Source organism: Phacochoerus africanus, chromosome 2 (genome assembly GCF_016906955.1).
Source record: "Phacochoerus africanus isolate WHEZ1 chromosome 2, ROS_Pafr_v1, whole genome shotgun sequence".
Classification (NCBI taxonomy): domain Eukaryota; kingdom Metazoa; phylum Chordata; class Mammalia; order Artiodactyla; family Suidae; genus Phacochoerus; species Phacochoerus africanus.
The window spans coordinates 255746496-255765382 of record NC_062545.1 but is presented as its reverse complement, the minus strand read 5'-3'; the positions used below and the strand labels follow the sequence as shown (position 1 = coordinate 255765382).

General features: G+C 48.8%; 1 long non-coding RNA gene across 1 annotated transcript in view; it reads left to right on the top strand.

Moving 5' to 3' along the window:
- The first annotated feature begins 14523 nt into the window (after nucleotides 1-14523).
- The window catches only part of LOC125120261 (uncharacterized), a 39442-nt gene continuing 35078 nt past the window's right edge, over nucleotides 14524-18887 (top strand). Inside the window, exon 1 of the long non-coding RNA XR_007133296.1 lies at nucleotides 14524-14732. This is a non-coding gene — a long non-coding RNA (uncharacterized LOC125120261). The remainder of the gene's footprint in view (nucleotides 14733-18887) is intronic.

Here is an 18887-nt window from a genome sequence, read left to right as displayed (position 1 = left end):
ACAGAATCTTTAGTTCCTCCCTGAAATATGTGATAACAGTATCTAATCCAAATTTCCCGAATTGTTTATAGATGCTAAAACTGCACCCAATAGAAGTTAGCTAAGCTCCTAGATGACCATGAACATGCAGCCCGCAGACCTACTGTAGCCTGAGGATTAATAATGTTGATGCCACCCTGTTACCGGCAACAAATCTGAGCACTGAACAGGAGCTGATCACATACCCTGAAGCTCCCCTCTCTCACCTGACCTTTAAAAATGCTTCCCTGAAACCTATCAGGGAGTTTGGGTTTTCTGAGCCCAACCTCCACCCCCCCACCCCAGGCCAGTTCTTCTTCAGCTCTGCAATAAACCCTTCTCTGCTCCAAACTCCGACACTTTGATTTGTTTGACCTCACTGTGCATCGGGCACACCAATTTGTGTTTGATAACGCTGCGAGAGGAAGCCATTGCAAAGGCCAAACCCTTTGCTCTGGATCACATAGCTTCTAAGAGCTTCAATCTGAAAGACAGTAGGAGTTGAAGAAAGTCAGGGATTGGGGCTGCCTCAGGGCAAATGCCTCACTGTGGCCCTCACTGTGAGGAGGTCTGGGAGGGCCTGGCAGCTCTCAGGGATGCGCTAGGCCCCGTGGAGGGAGCAATGGGGAGAAGAGGTATTCTTGCAGCATCTGGGCCCCAAGAGCTTGGCGAATTGGGTGTAATTTTTTACCTGAGTCTCACCTGGGATGTCTGAGTAAGAAGATTTGACCTTCAAACAAGCAGACTCCCGGGCATTCCCCATCCCCCTACCCCCAAGGAAGGATTGTCAACACAGCTTTATTCATTTGACTATTGTTGTTGGCTTTGATGCAATCTGATGACCTTCACACTTAGTTCTCACTTCCTCGTGTGTGTGTGCGTGTGTGTGTGTGTGTGTGTGTGTGTGTGTGTTATGGTAATAACAGCCCTACAGTTCTTTTTTTTTTTCCTTTTCTTTTTGGGGCTTCAACCTGTGGCATATGGAGGTTTCCAGTCTAGGGGTTGAATCAGAGCTCCAGCTGCCGGCCTACACCACAGCCACAGCAATGCCAGATCTGAGCCGAGTTTTTGACCTACACCACAGCTCTTGGTAACGTGGGATCCTGCGGGGGATCGAACTGGAGTCATGGATACTAGTCAGGTTCGTTACCACTGAGCCACAGTGGGAACTCCACAGTCCTACAGTTCTAAAGTGCCCCTTTTCTTTCCAAGCCACCAGAGACTCCCCTTCTCTGGCCCCCAGGTAGAGAACTGGGTGCTGGCTACAGAATCTCAACGGGTAAGATAAAACCTCAGCTGGCCAAGCCTAGGTCTACACATGGCAAGGGTCTTTTTCCAGATTCTCTGCTTTGACAGCCTGTAGCCTCCCCTCCTCCCAAGGGACAACAGAGAGTGTGCCTTTGTCTTTCCAGGACACACCTAGAGCCCCAGGCAGGACAGAATCCACAGGCAGAGAAGATTGTGCTGCCTTGAGTGCCACAGAGGTTAGCCAGGGGCTCTTTAAATGGGGTGCTCAGATCATGTGCTGGTGCCCCAGGGGTGGGGTGTGGGGGAATTCAACCAGTCATTTCTCCTTTTGAGACTCACTAGAGGAACTTGACGTCTCATGACAACCCCACATGTGCAAAATGTTATTTCCACAGAATATCTGGTCATGACGGACAAATAAGGCTGTGTGATCCCATGGAAACCACTATCCCTCTCTGGGCCCCGGTGAAGGGTGGAACAGGTGATGCCGTCGAACTGCCCCTTCACAGGCCCATGATCTGCAGTTGTAAGTGAGCCTGAGGTTGGGGATGAATGTTTTATGGCTAGGACTTTTGCATATTCTACATGGAGCTCCTTTCAGCTAACCTCTCCTGTTTTCCTGCAGACCTCACTATTTTATTTTTATTTTTGTCTTTTGTCTCTTGAGGGCTGCATCTGCGGCATATGGAAGTTCCTAGGCTACGGATCGAATTGGAGTGACAGCTGACGGCCTACACCACGGTCACAGCAAAGTGGGATCCGAACCATGTCTAAGACCTACACCACAGCTCATGGCAACACTGGATCCTTAACCCACTGAGCAAGGCCAGGGATTGAACCCATATCCTCATGGATACCAGTCGGGTTCACTAACCACTGAGCCATGACGGGAACTCCCAGACCTCTACTATTTTATATTTATGAGTAGCGTTATGTGCAATCCATCCATAATACATAACACAGCGTCATGCATCTGCTATGTGTGGCACAGGAAGAGCATGCACATCGGAGGTTGACCAGAGTATGGAGACAAGACTCCGTGTGTGTGTGTGTGTGTGTGTGTGTGTGTGTGTGTGTGTGGTGTACACTTTGTGTTGGTGAGGCTGGAGAAAGCAGGCAACCTGAGGCCACGTTTGAAGTCAGGAGCTCAGGAGTTCCCAGCGTGGCTCAACGGTTAACAAACCCGACCAGTATCCATGAGGATGAGGGTTCGATCCTTGGCCCTGCTCAGTGGGTTAAGGATCCGGCGTTGCCATGAGCTGTGGTGTAGGACGACGATGCGTCTCAGATCCTGTGTTGCTGCAGCTGTGGTGTAGGCCAGCAGCTACGGCTCCGATGAGACCCCTAGCCTGGGAACCTCCATATGCCACGGGTACAGCCCTAAAAAAGACAAAAAGCCAAAATAAAGAAAGAAAAAGAAAAGAAAGTCAGGAGCTCATTCTGGGACAAAGAGCCACCAAAACGTCAATGCAGGTTTGTATGTTTTTCTGCTTGCATTTTCCTTTTTCTTTCCAGAATGTCACTCCCTTGGGGAATCCGCCCTGACCACTCTATTGAAAACTGCAATTTCCCTGGTGTCCCTCACCCTGCTTACTCTGCCTTATTATCTTTCCAGTACACATTGTCTCAGAGCATGCTATATAATTTGGTTATTCATTCTTTCTTTACACTCAAACAGAAGCTCAAGGAGAACAAAGGATTTCTGTATTTTTGATTCAGGAAGGCACTCCTAGTCCCTAAAACAGTTGGTGCCACCACACAGATTGTCCATAACCACTTGTGGCATGGATGAATGAACCCCAGTAGGGACACGATCTGTGTTTCATGGCCTCGGAGAAAGGAGGTGACAGAGAGGCAGACTCTGAAGCATGATGGTTTTGCTTCCTGTGAGAGTTGCCGCAGGTTTGGGCGGTTTGGGGGAGCAGGGCAAAAACAACTGACCGCAAAGCACATGGAAAACAGAGCTCCCCACCCCCCGCCGAGTTCCACACCACTTGTGGGCAGTCCTGTAATGCCCTCAACCCTGGCGACGGCTCATTCCAGAGGCTGGGAGCTGTTGTTCTGGGCCCTGTTGTCCCTGAGAGTGATAGTCGGAGCCCAGGTTCCTTCCTGCCTCGGACATCTCTCTGCAGTGGCTCTGCCATCCCCAGGCCGCTGAGGTGTTTCTTCATTCCTGAAGGTGAGACTGCGCATCCTGGGTTGGTGAGAGAGGGCTGTATTCCTTGCATTTCTTGGCTTGCAGGCACCTTCCTCTAATCTCCAGGGCCCTCAAGCCAGCATCATCTGATCACTCCTCGAATCTCGCCTCACCTTCTCTCTTCTGTGTCTAGTCTCCTTCTTTTAGGGAGAATCATGATGGCATTTAGGGCCTATCCAGATAATCTAGAGAATCTCCTCAAGAGCCTTAATCTAATCACACGTGCAAAACTCTCCTTTACCATATAAGGTAATATTCACAGATGCCCGGAATTAGAACCTGGATTTTTTTTTCTTTTTTTTTTTAATGGCCGAACCTGCGGCATATGGAGTTCCTGAGAGATGGGTCAAACTGGAGGTGCAGTTGCCAGCCTGTGCCACAGCCACAGCATCAAGGGATCTGAGCTACATCTGCAATCTATGCCGCATTTGTGGCAATGCTGGATCCTTACCCCACTGAAGGAGCCCGGGGATCAAACCCACATCCCCACGGTTGCTAGTTGCATCCTTCATCTGATGAGCCTCAAGGGGAACTCCAGGACCTGGATATTTTTAAGTGTTTTAAAATTTTATTTATTTATTTATTTATTATTTTTTATTTTTTTGCCTATTTGCCTTTTCTAGGGCCGCTTCCGCGGCATATGGAGGTTCCCGGGCTAGGGGTCCAATCGGAGCTGTAGCCACCGGCCTATGCCAGAGCCACAGCAATGCAGGATCCGAGACGCCCGTCTGAAACCTACACCACAGCTCACGGCAACACCGGATCCTCGACCCACTGAGCAAGGCCAGGGATCGAACCCGCAACCTCATGATTCCTAGTTGGATTCGTTAACCACTGTGCCACGATGGGAACTCCATAAATTTTATTTAATTTTAAATCAATAAGCCATTATTTACCCTATCACAGAGAGCATCAGCATTTATAGCTTTCCTGCTTGTCTCGAAGGGCCCTGAGCCAAACTGGAGCAGGCAACAAGACTACAGACAGATAAAAAAGAAAAGAATGCTTTGCTTTGGCCTCGCTGGGAGGGGGCACTTCTATGTAGACGTGTTCATTCTTGAAGCCAGGGCTGAGGAGGAAACACAGCTAGGATGCTAAGCACAGGCTTGCTGCCTGACCTCATGGGGATCCTGGATTTGTCTTGACAGGTTCCTTCCACACCTTCCATGAGGTCATCCACACCAGCTACTGAGGGCGCCCAGGCCCTGCCTGCCTGCCTCCTGCAGGAAGACTGAGGAATTTATGTCAAGTTGAAGTTAGCCTGTGAGATCAGGTCACAGCCGTGACTCAGAAGCCAAGGGAAAAATCAGATGACAAGCAGGTGGTACTTTATGTATTTACTCAACAGACACCACATACTGTTTGGTATTGCAAAACAAAGACGCACATGGAGGTTTAGAGATCAGGGAGATTTTTTTTTTTGGTCGTGAGTACCCAGAGGTCCAGGCAGCTCTACTGAATGTGCCTGAATGTGCCCTTCAGAGAACTCCCCAGTGATTGGCAGGGAGGGGTGAGCAGAGCATTGTGGATGAGGGGCCACCTGTCCCTGGATAAAGATGTGGATGTGTGTATGGTGAGTGTGTGTCTCTCTTAGAATACTTGTGATTGAGCACATGTGTAACTGCACGTGCATTGGCTAGATTTATGATTCTGTATTTGTGAGTTGGAGTGAGTGGTGAGTGTAAGTTTGCATTGAAATGTGGGTAAATGTTGGAATGGTGTGTGTGTGTGTGTGTGTGTGTGTGTGTGTGTGTACGTACACATGGGTACTTCAAATGAGGGGAGAAAGGAGAAAGGAATAGCCACTTGCTGTGGGCCACCAGAAAGCCCCCAGCAGGTACATCTGGGACACGAATGCTCCAGGGTTAATGGACAAACCACATCTCTGGTCCTTTACTTAACAAACCCCAGGACTGGCGCTGCTTCTGGCTGGAGCCAGGGTTGGTTACCATGTGCCTCTCCAGGCCTAGGGCCAGCCTGTCTGGGTTCCTACACTATCAGCTCTTGAAAGCTTCCTCTCCTTAATTCATGCTGAGACCCCTTCTCTATAGGTAGACTCTCTCCACCCACAGGCCCCTGCCTGGTTTGTCAAGGGTGGGCAGTAGGGCAGGGAAGACCAGGCTGTCACCTTCTGCTTCTGGAAAAATGGATTGAGCAGGGGAGTTCCTGTTGTGGCTCAGTGGTTAACGGATCCGACTGGGAACCATGAGGTTGCAGGTTCGATCCCTGGCCTCGTTTGGTGGGTTAAAGATCTGGCATTGCTGTGAGCTGTGGTGTAGGTCGCAGGTATGGCTTGGATCCTGCGTTGCTGTGGCTCTGGCGTAGGCTAGCAGCTACAGCTCCAATTAGACACCTAGCCTGGGAACCTCCATATGCCGCAGGTGCGACCCTAGAAAAAACAAAACAAAACCAAAAAAACCCAAAAAACAACAACAGCAAAAAATGGATTGACGGAGTTCCCGTCGTGGCGCAGTGGTTAACGAATCCGACTAGGACCCATGAGGTTGCGGGTTCGGTCCCTGCCCTTGCTCAGTGGGTTAACGATCCGGCGTTGCCGTGAGCTGTGGTGTAGGTTGCAGATGCGGCTCGGATCCCATGTTGCTGTGGCTCTGGTGTAGGCTGGCAGCTACAGCTCTGATTAGACTCCTAGCCTGGAAACCTCCATATGCCGTGGAAGCAGCCCAAGAAATAGCAAAAAAAAAAAAAAAAAAAAAAAATGGATTGAGCACAAGAACCTAGAGCATGAATGCTTTGTGTGGGTTTTTGGTTTTTGTTTCTTGGTTTGTGTGTGTGCGTGTGTGTGTGTGTGTGTGTGTGTGTGTGTGTGTGTTTAGGGCCACACCTGCCATGCATGGAAGTTCCCAGGTTAGGGGCTGAATTGGAGCTGTAGCCGCCAGCCTATACCACAGCCACAGCAACACCTCATCTGAGCTGCGTTTGCGACCTACACCACAGCTCACAGCAATGCTGGATCCTTAACCCACTGAGCAAGGCCAGGGATCAAACCCGCACTCTCATGGTTACTAGTCGGATTTGTTACCATTGAGCCATGATGGGAACTCCTACTTTATGTTTCTTTAATTGGCACACTAGGCAATGTAATCAGGGCTCAGAGAAGGCACAGAAAAAAGAGAACAAAGAAAGAGTATGACCTTCTCACAGAACTGTATGAAGCTTCTCAGAGCGTTTATGGTTTGGGAAGAGCAATAGATGGCCAGTGCCGTCCTTTGGAGAAGAGACATGGGCAGGACTAAAGAGGGACTCAGACTACAAGTTGAGACTTGGCTAAGCCATGTGTGACCTTATATAAAGTTGCACAACCATCTCTGCATCTCAGTTGCTAGCTTGTGAAATGAGAGGTAAACCTTGTGAAACAAAGACCTTCTTTGCCCCTTGCACAGGGATGCTGTGAGGATGAGCTAAGGTAAAAATATGCCTCAGTCTCACCTTGATAAACTGTAAAGTGCTGTGTAATATGAGATAAAAGCATGTGGAGAGAGGCAGGAACACATACAGAGCTCCAATTGTGCTCTGATGACTGGCACTCATTGCCACAAGGACTCAGGGGACTTCCATCAAGGTCAGACACATCATGACAATAACGTTTTGTGAGCTGCCAGCTGGACCTGGATGTCTCTCTTCAGTGTGTTCAGCTCTGCAGTGGGGGACTGTCAGGCTTTGTGTTCCTTTACACATGCAGGAGACTCCTTACCCAAGTCATAGCCACCTCCCCACACCATATGGCTTTAACTCTCTCACCCCTTACTATCTTTTTTTTTTTGGTCTTTTTGCCTTTTCTAGAGCCACTCCTGTGGCATATGGAGGTTTCCAGGCTAGGGGTCCAATCGGAGCTGTAGCTACTGGTCTGCGCCAGAGCCGCAGCAATGCCAGATCCGGGCCTCGTCTGCAACCTACACCACAGCTCATGGCAACACCGGATTCTTAACCCACTGAGCAAGGCCAGGGATCGAACCCGCAACCTCATGGTTCCTAGTCGGATTCGTTAACCACTGCACCATGACAGGAACTCCAGTAGCTCTATTTATTAAGAGCTCACCTCTGAGCACTAAGTGCTCACAACCATCTTATGAGCTGGACGCTATGATTAGGTTTAGTTTATAGATGAGGACCATTAGGTAGGTGGGACTAGGAGCCCTGGAACCTGAGGATTCCATTCTTATCACTCTCAAGGCTGCTGCCAGATCACATGACCTCGGGCTTTCGTTATTTTCCCTATCAGTAAAATGACCACAGGGCCTCTCTCTTTTTTTTTTTTTTTTTTTTTTTTTTGCTTTTTAGGGCTTCACCAGCAGCATACAGAAGTTCCCAGGCTAGGGATGGCATCAGAGCTACAGTTGCCAGCCTACACCACAGGTACAGCAACTGGATCCAAGCCTCGTCTGCGACCTACCCCATAGCTCACGGCAAGACCAGATCGCCAACCCACTGAGGCCAAGGATTGAACCCTCATCTTCATGGATGCTAGTCGGGTTCCTTTCCACTGAGCCACGATGGGAACTCCCAGGGGACTCTCTTCCTTTAATCTTTGACATCTTTTCCAGCACCAACAACCTGTGAGTCTGTGTCTGATGCTGAATAAATCAAATAGCCCTCTGAACCTGTGGGATGGGGAGACATACCACCACCTGGCTCGTCTTCCCTGCAGGGCTGTTGTGACAGGGTCCTGTGAAGAGGGAACTGTGCTGAGATGCTGAGTGTGTGTCTCTGTGGTCTCAAGGCCCTGAGTCCCTGGAAATGGTGGGAACCTGTGATGAGCTGAAAACCAGGCACCTCCTTAAGGTTCCCCTGTTCACTTGGTCAGGAGCAGACAGATGAAACAACAGAGATTATGAGACATTTTGCCCTGATAGGGCCTTGGGATCAGCTTGTTAAATACTTCCCATTTGACAGAAGAGAGAGTTATGGTAGCAAGGATAATGCTTTCTCCAAGGATAGTTAGAGAACAAGAGAAGAGCTGGGACAGCAGCCCTGGTGCGCTGATGCGGGGCCAGTTCTCCCTGGACTATCAAGGTGCTCAGGTGCAGAAGAGAAATCTGCATTACTCCCTAGGCCCCGTTCTCCGCCCTGGTTTGCTGCCTGTCCAGCCATAATCCAAGAAATTAACAGTAACATGTGGGAGTTCCTACTGTGGCTCAGATGTAACAAACCCGACTAGTATCCATGAGGATGTGGGTTCGATCCCTAGCCTTGCTCAGTGGACTGAGTACCTGGCGTTGCCAAGAGCTGTGGTGTAGGTTGCAGGTGCAGTTCGGATCCTGTGTTGTCGTGGCTGTGGTGAAGGCTGGAAGCTACAGCTGGGATTCGACCCCTAGCCTGGGAACTTCAATATGCTGCACGTGGGGCCCTAAAAAGCAAAACATTCCCATGTGGGTAGTGTCATTGCAGCTCCAGAGAAGGGATGCTTTTTTAATGGAGATTGGCCACTGGGTGGCGCTGTTATCCATTTTGATCAGTGCTTGAGAAAGGTCTGATGCAGGGGTCAGGCCAAATCAAAGTAACTTATTTCTCCTGTCCTAGCCTCTCCCCCCTGTTCCTCCCCCTCCTTCTGAAGACCCATTACGAAGATCTGCAGCTTTCCCCAGGCAAAGACTTCCCAGAGTTCAGCAGGTAAACTCTCAACGGCAGCTGGAGTTTCGGGGCAGTTCAGTAGAGCCAGGTGGTGGGTAGAGCTGCCCACTGGAGCCAAATGCCCTCCAGTTCTGTCAGGCTTCCAGGTTACACAAAGAAAGGTGCTGTTTTACAGTGGCCTGGGAGAAACGAACAGAATTTTACAAAGGAGTTTGGCTATCCAAGCCAATATTATCAAAGTTTCACTAGGAAAAGGCAGAACACACACCTGTGACCTATTTCTTAAGAAAAATCTTTTTTTTTGGTCTTTTCTAGGGCCGCATATGGAGGTTCCCAGGCTAGGGGGCTAATCGGAGCTGTAGCCGCCGGCCTGCGCCAGAGACATAGCAACGACACAGCTGAAGGCAATGCCAGATCCTTAACCCACTGAGCAAGGCCAGAGATCGAACCTCATGGTTGCTAGTTGGGTTCGTTAACCACTGAGCCATGAAGGGAACTCCAAGAAAAATCATTTGAAAAGAAGCCTGAAGCTAAATAATCTAATAGGAAATTCTAGCTAATTATGAGTCCTCCGGGATTTTTAGCTACCACGCTCTTTCTTGTGCAAGCTTTGAAAACAAGCTTTAATATTGCCTTTGCTTTCTGAGGAGTACAGAAACTCATTACAAGTGTCTTTTGCATCTAGGAAGACTAAGCCTACAAATGGCTTAGTTTGCACCCTAAAACAGAATAATCTATGAAAATTTCATCATTCTCATGCTGAATCAGCCCAGTGAATGTATCACCAGTCTGGGTGTTCATACCCATTTTAAAGGCAGCATAAAAATTGTGAATTGGGAGTTCCTGTCCTGGCTTAGCGGAAACAAACCTGACTAGCATACATGAGGACCCAGGTTCGATCCCTGGCCTCGCTCAGTGGGTTAAGGATCCAGCATTGCCTTCAGCTGTGGTGTAGGTTGCAGACGTGTCTCAGATCCTGTGTTGCTCTGGCTGTGGTATAGGCCAGTGGCTACAGCTCCAATTAGACCCCTAGCCTGGGAACGTCCATATGCGGCTGGTGCGGCCCTAAAAAGATAAAAAAGAAGTGAAAAAAAAAAAAAAGGAGCGTGAATTCAATGGAAAGGTTGAAACCCACAAAGCATAGGGACACATCCGCATTCAGATATATTGGGAGCAATCTCCTAAGCTTCTTACCTGGATTTGCTAGAAGCTCCCCTATTCCCCACCCCTCCCCACCCCCATCAAGCTGGGTTCTCTCTTAGTGTATCCGAAAATGCAGTCTCTGTATGCCAGCAACAGTTAAGTCTTGGAGACAGAGTTTGAGGAAGAGAAAGAACAGCTTTATTGCTTTGCCAGGCAAAGGAGGACACAGCAGGCAAATGCCTCAAAACTCTGAGAGGGGATAGCAAGGGGTTTTATAGGTTTAGCTCAGAAGACAAGGTTACTGATTAAGGCGTCTGTATTATTCTTCATCCACAGATCATTTCGGAGTCGTCAAATGTGGCATCAGTCAGTCCTGTGAAGGTTCCTAGTTGTCTTTGGGGTTATCGTTCTTGACCTTCTCTCTGGAAAGAAGATGGCTCACAGGGAAGGGGTGTTAGGGAGTGTTTCAATTAGAAAAGAAAGCACTAGGTGCGCTATAACTCTAACTAGAAAGTACCCATTAATAAAAGAAAGCAGTTAAGCAAGGAAGAGATCGTTTGTGAAAAGCCAGACACTAGGTGCAGTGTAACTCTAACTAGAAAGTAAACATCAATAACAAGTTAGTGGCCAAGGCAGGACACAGCATAATGGAAACTATATGAACTAGTTCTTAGCTGTAATAATAATTTATAATCATTAACTCTTTTCTTTTTTGTGGCTTTTTAGAGGCATATGGAGGTTCCCATGCTAGGGGTCCAATTGGAGCTACACTGCCAGCCACAGCCACAGCCACACCAGATCTGAGCCTCTTCTTGACCTACACCACAGCTCAGGGGAATGCCGGATCCTTAACCCACTGAGCGAGTCCAGAGATCGAACCTGAGTCCTCATGGATATTAGTTGAGTTTGTAACCCACTGACCACAACAGGGACTCCCCCTGATTATTAACTCTTGAGTCAGTCTTCTGAGACTGGGGGCGGGGGGCCTGGGAGGCTAAAGGAAAGGACTTCTACATCAAAACTCAAAGGTTTAGGGTCTGGTACACAGTTTCATTAGGAGGCAGTCTGTTTCCCTATTTTCCAGGTATGGCCCTGCAGGTGGGTCCAGGATAGAATGGAAGAGCAGAGGGAGGGAGGAATCCCGGCCAGGGATCTAGGGAGCAGGCTCCCTGAGGACCCAGGAGCACTGGAGGCAGAGATGAACTAGAACTCAGCCTTGATTTACCACCAGAAGGCTTTCACCTGCCCCCAGCTGCTTCTCCATTGCATCACCAGTGCAATGAGCCCAGGCCAGCTGAGGATATTTGAGGAGCAAAGAGGGTAAAGAAAGAGATATTTGTTTTTTTTGGTCTTTTCTAGGGCCGCACCTTCGGCATATGGAGGTTGCCGGGCTAGGGGTCAAATTGGAGCTGTGGCCGCTGGCCTACACCACAGCCACGGCAATGCGGGATCTGGGATCCGAGCCCCGTCTGCAACCTACACCACAGCTCACGGCAACGCCGGATCCTTAACCCACTGAGCAAGGCCAGGGACCAAACCCGCAAACTCATGGTTCCTAGTCAGATTCGTTAATCACTGTGCCACAACAGAAACTCCTGAGAAAGAGTTGTTTGAAGGCATGCTCTCTTCTGAGAGAGTCAGCTTCAGCAAGTCTAAGCTGAACATTCCCTGGAGACAGGGCAGTGCTTAAGAAGCAGAGTGGGATGTTGACACAATCTAGACTAGTTTGGTCAGTATAAAAAAGGATTATAGGAGTTCCCTGGTGGCTCAGCAGGTTAAGGATCTGGTGTTGTCACTGCTGTGGTTCTGGTTACAGCTGTGGCTTGGGTTCATTTCCTGGCCTGAGAATGCCATGGGTGCAGCCAAAAAAATAAAAAACAAACAAAAAAAACCCAAAAAAAAAACCTAGTCCTGGCTTCTGAGACGCTTTAGGATTCTTTTTTAAAAAATTATTTTATTTTATATTTTTTCTTTTTAGGGCCACACCTACAGCATATGGAAGTTTCCAGGCTAGGGGTCCAATTGGAGCTGCAGCTGCTGGCCTACACCACAGCCACTGTAACGCCGTATCTGAGCCACATCTGAGACCTACACCAAGCTCACAGCAACACTGGATCCTTAACCCACTGAGTGAGGCCAGGGATCGAACTCAAGTCTTCATGGATAGTAGTTGGGTTTATTACCACTGAGCCACTACGGGAACTCCTGTACACCTATATTTTGCACATTAGTCTTTTATCAGATGTAGGGTTTACAAATATTTTCTCCTGTTTCATAAGTTGCCTTTTCATTTTGGTGATTGTTTCCTTGCTGCAGTGGGAAGCTTTTTTTCCCCCTCTTTTTGGGGTGCGCTCCAGCACATATTGATGTAGCCAGGCCAGGGATCCAGTCTGAGCCACTGCCCAGAGGCAAGGGTGGATCCTTAACCCCCTGCGTTACATTGGGAACTCCAGGAACAATTTTTTTTTTTGCTTTTTAGGGCCTCATCCAGGGCATATGGAGGTTCCCAGGCTAGGGGTCCAATCGGAGCTACAACTGCCAGCCTATGCCACAACCAGAGCAACGCAAGAGCCGAGCCACATCTGCGACCTACACCACATTTTAGGGTAACCCCAGATCCTTAACCCACTGAGCGAGGCCAGGGATCGAACCCACAACCTCATGGTTCCTAGTCAGATTCATTTCCACTGCGCCACTACGGGAACTCGGGAACAAGCTTTTTATATGCATCATCTCACTGACCTTCCCAAAGAAGACAGCCCTGAGATATACTAAACAGCTTGACCAGGTCTACAGCTTTTACTGGCCAGTCTCCGGGTCTCCGGACCACCTGTTCAGTGCTCTTTCAATTCCAACTCTGAGACCCAGGCTCTCTGTTCTACCTAGTGCTGTGCTGGCCCTCCCTGTGGGGCTGAATCAGCTCTTCTTTCCATGGAGAGACACCAATAAGTAACTTGGCTCAGCCTGAGTCTTGCTGCTGATGAATCTGGAACACTTGAGTTCAAAAAGACACTGGGCCAGATCCTGAAAGTGCCCGGCACGGCAGCTTTCTCTGTGAGCAATTCTCTCCCACGTACTTGGAGAGGGGCTGTGTGTGGCCCTGAGACGTGGATGTTACTGTGTGTAAGCTCCCCATGGGGGATGGGCATTCTGGGGAGGGAAAGGTGGGAAGGGCCACAGGTCCTGTGTCGTGGGGCTGGGCCTGCCTCAGTGCACACAGTTCCTCGTGCCACCTGGAAAGCAGGTGTCCTGACTCCCAGGACACAGAATGTTCCCTATCCCCAAACCACCCCTCTGGTGCGTCTACCCAAACAGGCTGAGCTAAGGCCAGTGGTTGGAAGGATAAGCAGTATGCTCATTTTCTGTACAGTCCCGCCACCTTGAGTGTAATTTGAGGAACTTCTAAGCAGCCCCTGAGGTACAAGGATCTCCTCTATGCGAATGAAAAGACAAAGTAAGACCGTGATTTAAGCTGCACCTGCTTTCGCTTCGATGAGTAAAAACGGCTTTCATTTCTAAAACGCTACTGTAGCGTTTCCATGATATGTTCATATATTTAAGAAGCATCTAGAGGAGGGTCGCGCGGTTCCCTCCGCGCGCGGCTCCCTCTCATCCTCTAGATGCGCGCGGAGGGAGCCGCGCGCGCACAGCTGCGCCCGCGGCCCGGGGTCCCTGCGAGCCGGCCGTGCGCTCCGAGTCGCCCCGCTGCCGCTGCCAACCTCCCAGCACCTCCCGCTCCTCGCGGGAACCGCCGCCAGCTGGTGCGTCCGGGAGGGGCCGCCTGCCGGTGCCGACCGCGGGAAAGTCCGGGCCTCCGAGGACTGGGGAGCATCCGTGGCGCTGAGAGACCCGGTTCCTGTCATCTCGGGCTACGGGACCCCCTCGCTCTGCGCCCGCGCTCGTCACCTGGTGCGGACGACGAGAAGGGCCGCAGGGGACCCCCACCCAGGGCCATGGAGCCGCGCGCGCCTGGCGCGGGCGGCCTGAGAAGCGGCGGAGGCTGGGCCCGGCCGGGCGACGGCGGCTTGCGGCCCCCGAGACCCCGGAGGAGGAGCAGACCCCCAGCCCCGAGCTGACCCGGCCCCAGCGGGGCTCCCGGCCCGCTTCCCCGCGGCTCGCCTACTTCCCTTCGTGAGGTTTTGTGCCTTCGGAGGAAGGACTTCCAAGACTCCCTTTCTGGCGGACTCGTTCTGTTTGTTGACCCCTTGCAGTCGGACCCGGATCCTGGGGTCTGAGCTGCCTCTGCGACCTACACCGCAGCTCAAGGCAAGGCAGGATCCCTGACCCACTGAGGGAGGTCGGGGATGGAACCCGCATGCTTATGGATACTAGTTGGACTGTTTCCACTGCGCCACAGTAGGAACTCCCTGAATGGAGTTTTGAGTTGGACTTTCGGGTTCCTTATGGAGTAGGGGCCGCATTCCCCGGAGCATTGGAGGCGAAGCGAAGCCGTTCCTGTAAAATGCAAGTTGGATTAAAAGGAGGACCTCTCACCAAAGGCTCCAATGAGCGGCGCACAGTCTCCTGTCGCCCACAGGTTGGTATGAATGTCATCCTGGGCTTAACCTCCCTGGATGGGGTCCGACTTAGCAGGAGAGTCAATAATAACTGCCTGCCTGGTGTCTTTGCCCAGTGAAATTAACAGGGAGAGGCCCAAACAGGGCTCTGCAGTTAGTTTGGGGTTGCTGCCAAGTTACCCAGTTGATTGAATTTGGAAATGTAGTTTTGGGCGTTTTGTTTTTGTTTTGTTTTGTTTTTCCTTTCTTCTGGAGAGAAACTTTTCTCCAGATTCTTGAAGGAGGGGTGAGTAAAGCTATGATTGTGCTTTTCTGTCTGTAGTGTGCATTAGAAGTCTGTACTGATCTTGGAACCAGAGGAAGGTCATTTTGGGGTCAGTGTCCTAAGTCATCTGGGGTGCTAATTGCAGCATCAATCCCGTCCTGTTGTTCTCTAGACTGTTGCATTTTAGGAATTTCTGTTTGTGAACTTCATTCTGAGACTGCTGCATGATGATTCATGAATTTAATATGCTTTAAGTATTGGCTTGCACAGTGTTTATTATGATAGTTTAACAGATTTTTGGAGTCACCAGTAAATCACAGGCTCCTGGTGGGGACAATATCAAGGAACTTAAAAAAGGTGAGGGAACATCATGGGGCTGGATTTTAATTATGGCATTTTTAGTATTTCATCTGCCAGAAACATTTGCATGTAAGGGGTATAGAGCCTAAGTGAATTATGCAGTAGAAGCTGGAAGATGGATTCATTGAATCGGGTGAGTTCTTAGAGTACTTACGCATGTTGTTTGGTGGTGGTTGGTGAATTGAGCTAGACCATTTGTGGTTTAAGTGGTGTTCTCTTATTCTTAAGAGTTGTTATGGAGTTCCCTGGTGGCTCAGTAGGTTGAGGATCTGGCATTGTTGCTGCTGTGGCTTGGTGACTGCTCTGGCATGGGTTTGATCCCTGACCCGGCAACTTCCACATGCCACAGGATTGGCCAGAAAAAAAGCAAAACAACAACAAAAAAAAACAAGAGTTGTTCTTTGAGTGATGAAAGCATATTCCTTTATTTTTATTTTACTTCTCAGTTTAACTATAACAATCAGTCTTTTTTTTTTTTTTTGGTAAACTTTCAAACTCTTGTATCATTTACAGAAATTTTAAAAACTGAAGTAAAGGACCAAAGAAAGCACTTTGATGAGAAGTGAAACAATAATGTTCCTTCAGAAAGCAGCTGAATTTCCTAGTAAGAGAGTTTCACCCAATTATAAGATGTATTTGTTGATTTAAAAAGGCCAAATTCCATTATCATACCATAACAGCTACTTCAGAAACAGAATTTCACTTCCTGTTGATACTTTCCAACATCACGTGACTGTTCACCTAAAAGATTCCGTTAAATATTTAAACTATCTTAAAAAGAATCTATGGAGTGTGCATATATGCCAAGCACAGAGCTCTGATTAGGAGTCAATAATAAACAAGTCATTCGTAGGTCCCTTTCTGCATGAATTCACCGCTTGGCAAAGAGTGAAGCCCCAAGCTCTGGTGGGTTTTGACAACTTACTGGGAAGCCACATTACCTTGCTGTTTGGTAAGGCTTTTTCTGCCCCTTCCCAGCTGGCACTTCCCAAGTCATGCTGCGTTGCAGGTCAAGAACTGCTCAGTGAACAATGACACCTGCATTGTCCCTCGGAGGCCCAAATATGTGCAACTTTTGTACCTGCCCTCTGTATCCAGCAGAGGAGTACTTCCTAGGCTCATTCCTCTGCTGCTACCTTTTCCTTGGAGGTGTCAGCTGCTTCTCTCTCCTTGACTACAGGCAGCGTGAAGAGGCCTGTTTCCTCACTGCCAGGGGCGATGCAATGGAGGAACATGAAAAGCTGGTTTTGGAGTTCCTGTCATGGCGCAGAGGAAACAAATCCAACTAGTATCCATGAGGATGCAGGTTCGATCCCTGGCCTTGCTCATTGGGTTAATGATCTGGCGTTGCTGTGAGCTGTGGTATAGGTCACAGACACAGTTCAGATCCTGCATGGCTGTGTCTGTGGTGTAGGCCAGTAGCTGCAGCTCCTATTCGCCCCCTAGCCTGGGAACTTCCATAATGCCGTGGATGTGGCCCTAAAAAGCAAGAAAAAGTTCTTGTGGTGTGTGTGGTGTGTGTGCTCTCTCCCTCTTGGCACAGGTGGGGTTTCAGTCCTTGTCGAATCACTGAAACCTGGGAGATAGAGGTCTCCATCTCCAGAGTACACCCACTTGAAAGAGCCATTTCTGGAAGTGACTTCTTTCTGGTCTTTCTCATAAAAGAGCCTCCTGTACAGGAACATATGAGGAAGATCCACACTGACTGCCTCAGACAGGGACCCCCACATGGAAGAAGATACACCAGCAGCTTTTACATCTTCCTTTCCTGAAGAGTTGGCTCACAGTCCAGGGTAGCTGTCTTCTCCTTCTGGAATCGCTACACCTTTTGTCACTCTCATTAGCTCTGAAGGTGATATTCAAGATTATGAAGAGGCCAGAGGAAGGTGTGTTAGGGGGGCTTATTCCTAATTATGAAAATTGATTCTTTAAATCTAGTACCTTACTGTTTGGTGAATAAAGGAGGGGGGTCTAGCACCTTGTTCTTTACTTTAGAATAAGTTCCCACTAATTTCTTTCTTTCTTTTTTTATTTTGTCTTTTGTCATTTAAAGGCCCCACCCACAGCATACGGAGGTTCCCAGGCTAGGGGTTGAATCGGAGCTGTAGCCGCTGGCCCACATCACAGTCACAGCAATGCCAGATCTCCTCAGCTGCATCTGAGATCTACACCACAGCTCACAGCAATGCCAGATCCTTAACCCACTGAGCAAGGCCAGGGATCGAACCCGCGTCCTCATGGATACTAGTCAGATTCGTTTCCACTGAGCCATGACTGGAACTCCCTGGCATGAGTTTTTAAAGATATAAAAAGAAACATTAAGTATACTCTTTATGATGGAATGATTTGATGGTGCAGCATAACCAGTTCTGCAGCTACTATTTCACAGAGCCAGGCTGAGAGTTTGTTCAGATGCAGATAGAAATATCTAAGTGCATATACTACCTTGCAGTCCCAACCACTTTGAGTTGGTTTTTTTCTGAGATTAGCAAATGTGGCATAGTTATATTATTTTGTGTCTCCTTAATTTAATTCCTAGTGAAGATGTCATTTTTTGTCACTACTTGAAGTTTGACAGCCTATATCTTATGTAAACACTTATATTTGCATAAATTCTGTGTATATTTAGGTAGTGACCTTTTATCAGCACTCACCTTCCCCCATTCTGTTTTTATTTGTTCCTTTCCTTTTGATATTTTATGCATTCATATATATATATATATATATATATATATATATATATATATATTCCCAGGATAGGGATCAAATTGGAGCTGTAGCCGCCAGCCTACACCACAGCCACAGCAACGCCAGATCCAAGCCACATCTGTAACCTACACCACAGCTCACGGCAATGCCAGATCCTCAACCCACTGAGCGAGGCCAGGGATCGGACCTTTGTCCTCATGGATGTTAGTCAGACTCATTTCCACTGAGTCATGACGGGAACTCCTTCTCATATTTTATATTCATAGTATAGCATATTGGTTCCTAGCAGTGTGCGCCACAATTATTTATGAAGACATGTTGAGTTTGAGCTGGCAGGAGCTTTGAGGCCTTCCAGTCCGGGAGTCTAAACATTCATACATAGAAAACGAGGCTCAGAGAAGTTCAGTGACTTATCCAAAATCATAGCTGGTAAATAAAGAACACTGAGCTAGACATCGGTGTCCAGTAAAGTTCTAGTCACCATACCAAAGAGCCTCAAACACTAACACGAGATTTCTCCACCACGGTACTACATTTTGGGCCAGGTTGGCCAGATAATGCCTGGTTGTAGGAGACCTTCAAATGCATCACAGAATGTTTAGTAGCAGCCCTGGCCTCTATCCTTTAGAAGCCTGTAATGAATGCCCACACCCCTGAGTTGTGACAACCAAAAATATCTCTAGACATTGCCAAGTGTCCCCGGGAGAAAAATTGCCCCTAGTTTCTCTGGAAGGAGCTAAACACATCCTTGGCTTTTGGAAGGAGTAGTGAGTTTCCTCTGCAGAGGTTTAGATTTGGAGCCTGGCATGCCTCTCCGGCAACTGGAGGGTATGGACAAACC